Consider the following 6000-nt stretch of genomic DNA (forward strand, 5'->3'; position numbering starts at 1 on the left):
CACGTCTCATGTCTCTGTGTCATGTCTCTGTCACATGTCTCTGTGTCATGTCTCTGTGTCATGTCTCTGTGTCATGTCTCTGTGTCACGTCTCATGTCTCTGTGTCATGTCTTTGTGTCATGTCTCATGTCTTTGTGTCATGTCTCTGTGTCATGTCTCTGTGTCATGTCTCTGTATCATGTCTCTGTGTCATGTCTTTGTGTCATGTCTTTGTGTCATGTCTCTGTGTCACGTCTCTGTGTCACGTCTCATGTCTCTGTCATGTCTCTGTCTCTGTGTCATGTCTCTGTGTCATGTCTCTGTGTCATGTCTCTGTCTCTGTGTCATGTCTCTCTGTGTCATGTCTCTGTGTCATGTCTCTGTCATGTCTCTGTGTCATGTCTCTGAAGTTATATTTAGCATGGCTTTTTAATTGTCATGGAACAAAGTTTCAAACCTGGTTAATCCTCAAATTAGTTTCAGCCCACAGTTATTTTAGTCCTAACTGTGTTAGATAACTACCTAGTGGTTAGAGTGCTGGACCAGTAACTGAAAGGTTTCTGGATCGAATCACCGAGCTGACAAGGTAAACATCTGTCATTCTGCCCCTGAACAAGGCAGTTAACCCACTGTTCCCCAGGCACCGAAGACGTGGATTATGGCAGCCTCCCGCACCTCTCTGATTCAGAGGGGTTGAACAACTGACTAGGTATCCCCCTTTCTGTTGTACAACTGACTAGGTATCCCCCCTTTCTGTTGTATAACTGACTAGGTATCCCCCCCTTTCTGTTGTATAACTGACTAGGTATCCCCCCTTTCTGTTGTACAACTGACTAGGTATCCCCCTTTCTGTTGTACAACTGACTAGGTATCCCCCCTTTCTGTTGTATAACTGACTAGGTATCCCCCTTTCTGTTGTACAACTGACTAGGTATCCCCCCCTTTCTGTTGTACAACTGACTAGGTATCCCCCCTTTCTGTTGTACAACTGACTAGGTATCCCCCCCCTTTCTGTTGTACAACTGACTAGGTATCCCCCTTTCTGTTGTACAACTGACTAGGTATCCCCCTTTCTGTTGTACAACTGACTAGGTATCCCCCCTTTCTGTTGTATACCTGACTAGGTATCCCCCCTTTCTGTTGTACAACTGACTAGGTATCCCCCCCTTTCTGTTGTACAACTGACTAGGTATCCCCCCTTCCCCTTTCTGCTGGGTGTTTCTTGGAGGATCCACTAGAGGGTTCAACAAACCTACTTCAAAATGCATCTTTCAAGCAGATAGAAGCGTGACTACAGTATATAGAGGGAGGTGTACAAGAAAATGTCGGTTCAAACCTGTCAGTCTGTACAGGACAGGCCTGTGTTACAAGTTCAGTCTGTATAGGGCAGGCCTGTCTGTATAGGTTAGTTTGTACAGGGCAGGCCTGTCTGTATAGGTTAGTCTGTACAGGGCAGGCCTGTCTATATAGGTTAGTCTGTATAGGGCAGGCCTGTCTATATAGGTTAGTCTGTATAGGGCAGGCCTGTCGGTATAGGGCAGTCTGTATAGGTTAGTCTGTATAGGGCAGGCCTGTCTGTATAGGGCAGGCCTGTCTGTATAGGTTAGTCTGTTTAGGGCAGGCCTGTCTGCATAGGTTAGTGAGTATAGGGCAGGCCTCTCTGTATAGGGTAGGCCTGTCTGTATAGGTTAGTCTGTATAGGGCAGGCCTGTCAATAGGTTAGTCTGTATAGAGCAGACCTGTCTATAGGTATAAAGCAGGCCTGTCTGTATAGGTTAGTCTGTATAGGGCAGGTTAGTTTGTATTGGTTAATCTGTATAGGGCAGGCCTGTCTGTATAGGGCAGGCCTGTCTATAGGTTAGTCTGTATAGGGCAGGCCTGTCTATATAGGTTAGTCTGTATAGGGCAGGCCTGTCGGTATAGGGCAGTCTGTATAGGTTAGTCTGTATAGGGCAGGCCTGTCTGCATAGGTTAGTGAGTATAGGGCAGGCCTGTCTGTATAGGGTAGTCCTGTCTGTATAGGTTAGTCTGTATAGGGCAGGCCTGTCAATAGGTTAGTCTGTATAGAGCAGACCTGTCTATAGGTATAAAGCAGGCCTGTCTGTATAGGTTAGTCTGTATAGGGCAGGTTAGTTTGTATTGGTTAATCTGTATAGGGCAGGCCTGTCTGTATAGGGCAGGCCTGTCTATAGGTTAGTCTGTATAGGTTAGTCTGTATAGGGCAGGCCTGTCAATAGGGTAGTCTGTATAGGGCAAACCTGTCTAAAGGTATAGGGCAGGCCTGTCTGTATTCGTTAGTCTGTATACGGCAGGTTAGTCTGTATAGGGCAGGTTAGTCTGTATAGGGCAGGTTAGTCTGTATAGGGCAGGCCTGTCTGTACAGCTTAGTCTGTATAGGGCAGGACTGTCTATAGGGCAGGACTGTCTTTATAGGTTAGTCTGTATAGGGCAGGCCTGTCTGTAGCAATATTTTACATCTGCACTACTCTTACCTGAGAGAGCCATACTTTAAAAATTGTTTTTATAATAATTTATTTGATATTTTATAAACACAACATACACATACATCACCCCTGCCCAGACCCACTAGCCCCCACCCCTATCTCCAACGCCCGCGTCACTTTCTGCCAGATGGCCTCAAATTGCAGTAGCCATACTATTACCACACAGTCTAACTTGAGCCAGTTCTAGCTACATTATGTGAAGTGGTGCCTAATCATTGAACCAGAGTCTGTCTTCATTCAGCATACAACGGGGAAAAAAAGTCCACAATGTTCATTTGAAGGACATAATATATTAACTGCTAATAGTTAACCAGTTATATAACATTAGAAAAGAGCTTCTTCAGATTTGTTTTTGCTCCAGAACCAAGTGACAAATGTACTGTCCTCAAACGACCCACATTTCAGAAGAAAAGTGTGATTTTATAAATGTTGACTCATAACTCGCCACCCTCCTCTCACATGCTCTGGGCCCAGTTAAACCATAGCTTTAGACTGATTCAGCAGCTGTACTTTAAGGTGTCGTGTTCAGTATGCTTCTCTTTGTTCGAACTAGAACATATGCCACAAGTCTCCCTTTCCTTGACAACAGCTGCTAAAGGCATGAGATCAGGAACCGCCGGAGTAGAGCCGGACTCACAGGGAGAGGAGTGGGGAAAACACCAGGCACTACTGAGACATGACCCCCAGGGGTGCTGTAGAGAGACGTAAAATGAGCACAGATGAGTGTCGGTTTATATTTCAACTGCGTTGCTCTACTTTCCGGCTACCCGGATAAAGCACTAAATAAACTTAAGTTAGTGCTAAATGCAGCTTCTAGAATCTTGACTAGAACCAAAAAATTGTGAACATATTACTCCAGTGCTAGCCTCCCTACACTGGCTTCCTGTTAAGGCAAGGGCTGATTTCAAGGTTGTACTGCTAACCTACAAAGCATTACATGGGCTTGCTCCTACCTATCTTTCCGATTTGGTCCTGCCGTACATACCTACACGTACGCTACTGTCACAAGATGCAGGCCTCCTTACTGTCCCTAGAATTTCTAAGCAAACAGCTGGAGGCAGGGCTTTCTCCTATAGAGCTCCATTTTTATGGAATGGTCTGCCTACCCATGTGAGAGACGCAGACTCTGTCTTTAAGTCTTTACTGAAGACTCATCTCTTCAGTAGGTCCTATGATTGAGTGTAGTCTGGCACAGAGGTGTGAAGGTTAACGGAAAGGCACTGGAGCAACGAACCACCCTTGCTGTCTCTGCCTGGCCGGTACCCCTCTCTCCACTGTGATTCTCTGCCTCTAACCCTAGTCACTGGTGCGTCACTGACGTGATCTTCCTGTCCGGGTTGGCCGCCCCCCCCTCGGATTCGTGCAGTGGTGAAGATCTTTGTGGGCTATACTCGGCCTTGTCTCAGGATGGTAAGTTGGTGGTTGAAGATATCCCTCTAGTGGTGTGGGGGCTGTGCTTTGGCAAAGTGGTTGGGGTTAAATCCTGCCTGGTTGGCCCTGTCCGGGGGATTCGTCGGATGGGGCCACATTGTCTCAGCCTCCAGTATTTATGCTGCAATAGTTTGTGTCGGGGGCTAGGGTCAGTCTGTTATATCTGGAGTCCTGTGTGAATTTAAGTATGCTCCCTGTAATTCTCTCAGGACCTGAGCCCTGGGACCATGTCTCAGGTCTACCTGGCCTGATGACTCCTTGCTGTCCCCAGTCCACCTGGCCGTGATGCTGCTCCAGTTTCAACTGTTCTGCCTGTGGCTATGGAGCCCTGACCTGTTCACCGGACGTGCTACCTGTCCCAGACCTGCTGTTTTCAACTCTCTAGAAACAGCAGGAGCGGTAGAGATATTCTCAATGATCGGCTATGAAAAGCCAACTGACATTTACTCTTGAGATGCTGACTTGTTGCACCCTCGACAACTACTGTGACTATTATTATTTGACCATGCTGGTCATTTATGAACATTTGAACATCTTGGCCATGTTCTGTTATAATATCCACCCGGCACAGCCAGAAGAGGACTGGCCACCCCTCATAGCCTGGTTCCTTTCTAAGTTTCTTCCTAGGTTCTTGCCTTTCTAGGGAGTTTTTCCTAGCCACTGTGCTTCTACACCTGCATTGCTTGCTGTTTGGGGTTTTAGGCTGGGTTTCTGAATAAGCACTTTGTGACATAAAAAGGGCTTTATAAATACATTTGATTTATTAAATTTTCTAAGCCTCATTTTAGATAATCCTTTAATATTTCTATTTGATCACAGTTGATTATATTCTAATCAATACGTTAGGGTCAATCAAGTTCCTCAGAAGGGAATGCACAGCAAAACTGTTTTGGCCTACTGCACATGTTTTTCCCTGCCTCAGGGCTTGTACCTGCACACTGCTTGAGGATAGTTTAGCCCTTGTAAAACACTCTTCAAGTCCTTTACAGGCTTTACAGCACAGCTCCTCATTAAGTAGAGTTGTCCCTCAGTGCTCTGAGTGAATTATCACAGACCAGCTTTAGTAGCTCTATCACAGACCAGCTTTAGTAGCTCTATCACAGACCAGCTTTAGTAGCTCTATCACAGACCAGCTTTAGTAGCCAGACCAGCTTTAATAGCTCTATCCCAGACCAGCTTTAGTAGCCAGACCAGCTTTAGTAGCTCTCTCACAGACCAGCTTTAATAGCTCTCTGACAGACCAGCTTTAATAGCTCTCTGACAGACCAGCTTTAATAGCTCTCTCACAGACCAGCTTTAATAGCTCTCTCACAGACCAGCTTTAATAGCCAGACCAGCTTTAATAGCCAGACCAGCTTTAATAGCCAGACCAGCTTTAATAGCTCTCACAGACCAGCTTTAATAGCTCTCACAGACCAGCTTTAATAGCTCTCACAGACCAGCTTTAATAGCTCTCACAGACCAGCTTTAATAGCTCTCACAGACCAGCTTTAATAGCTCTCACAGACCAGCTTTAATAGCTCTCTCAGACCAGCTTTAATAGCTCTCTCTCAGACCAGCTTTAATAGCTCTCTCTCAGACCAGCTTTAATAGCTCTCTCTCAGACCAGCTTTAATAGCTCTCTCTCAGACCAGCTTTAATAGCTCTCTCTCAGACCAGCTTTAATAGCTCTCTCTCAGACCAGCTTTAATAGTTCTCTCTCAGACCAGCTTTAATAGCTCTCTCAGACCAGCTTTAATAGCTCTCTCTCAGACCAGCTTTAATAGTTCTCTCTCAGACCAGCTTTAATAGCTCTTTCACAGACCAGCTTTAATAGCTCTATCCCAGACCAGCTTTAGTAGCCAGACCAGCTTTAATAGCTCTATCCCAGACCAGCTTTAATAGCTCTCTCACAGACCAGCTTTAATAGCTCTATCACAGACCAGCTTTAATAGCTCTATCACAGACCAGCTTTAATAGCTCTATCACAGACCAGCTTTAATAGCTCTATCACAGACCAGCTTTAATAGCTCTATCACAGACCAGCTTTAATAGCTCTATCACAGACCAGCTTTAATAGCTCTCACAGACCAGCTTTAATAGCTCT

The sequence above is a fragment of the Salmo salar genome, unplaced genomic scaffold, assembly GCF_905237065.1.
Source record: "Salmo salar unplaced genomic scaffold, Ssal_v3.1, whole genome shotgun sequence".
Classification (NCBI taxonomy): domain Eukaryota; kingdom Metazoa; phylum Chordata; class Actinopteri; order Salmoniformes; family Salmonidae; genus Salmo; species Salmo salar.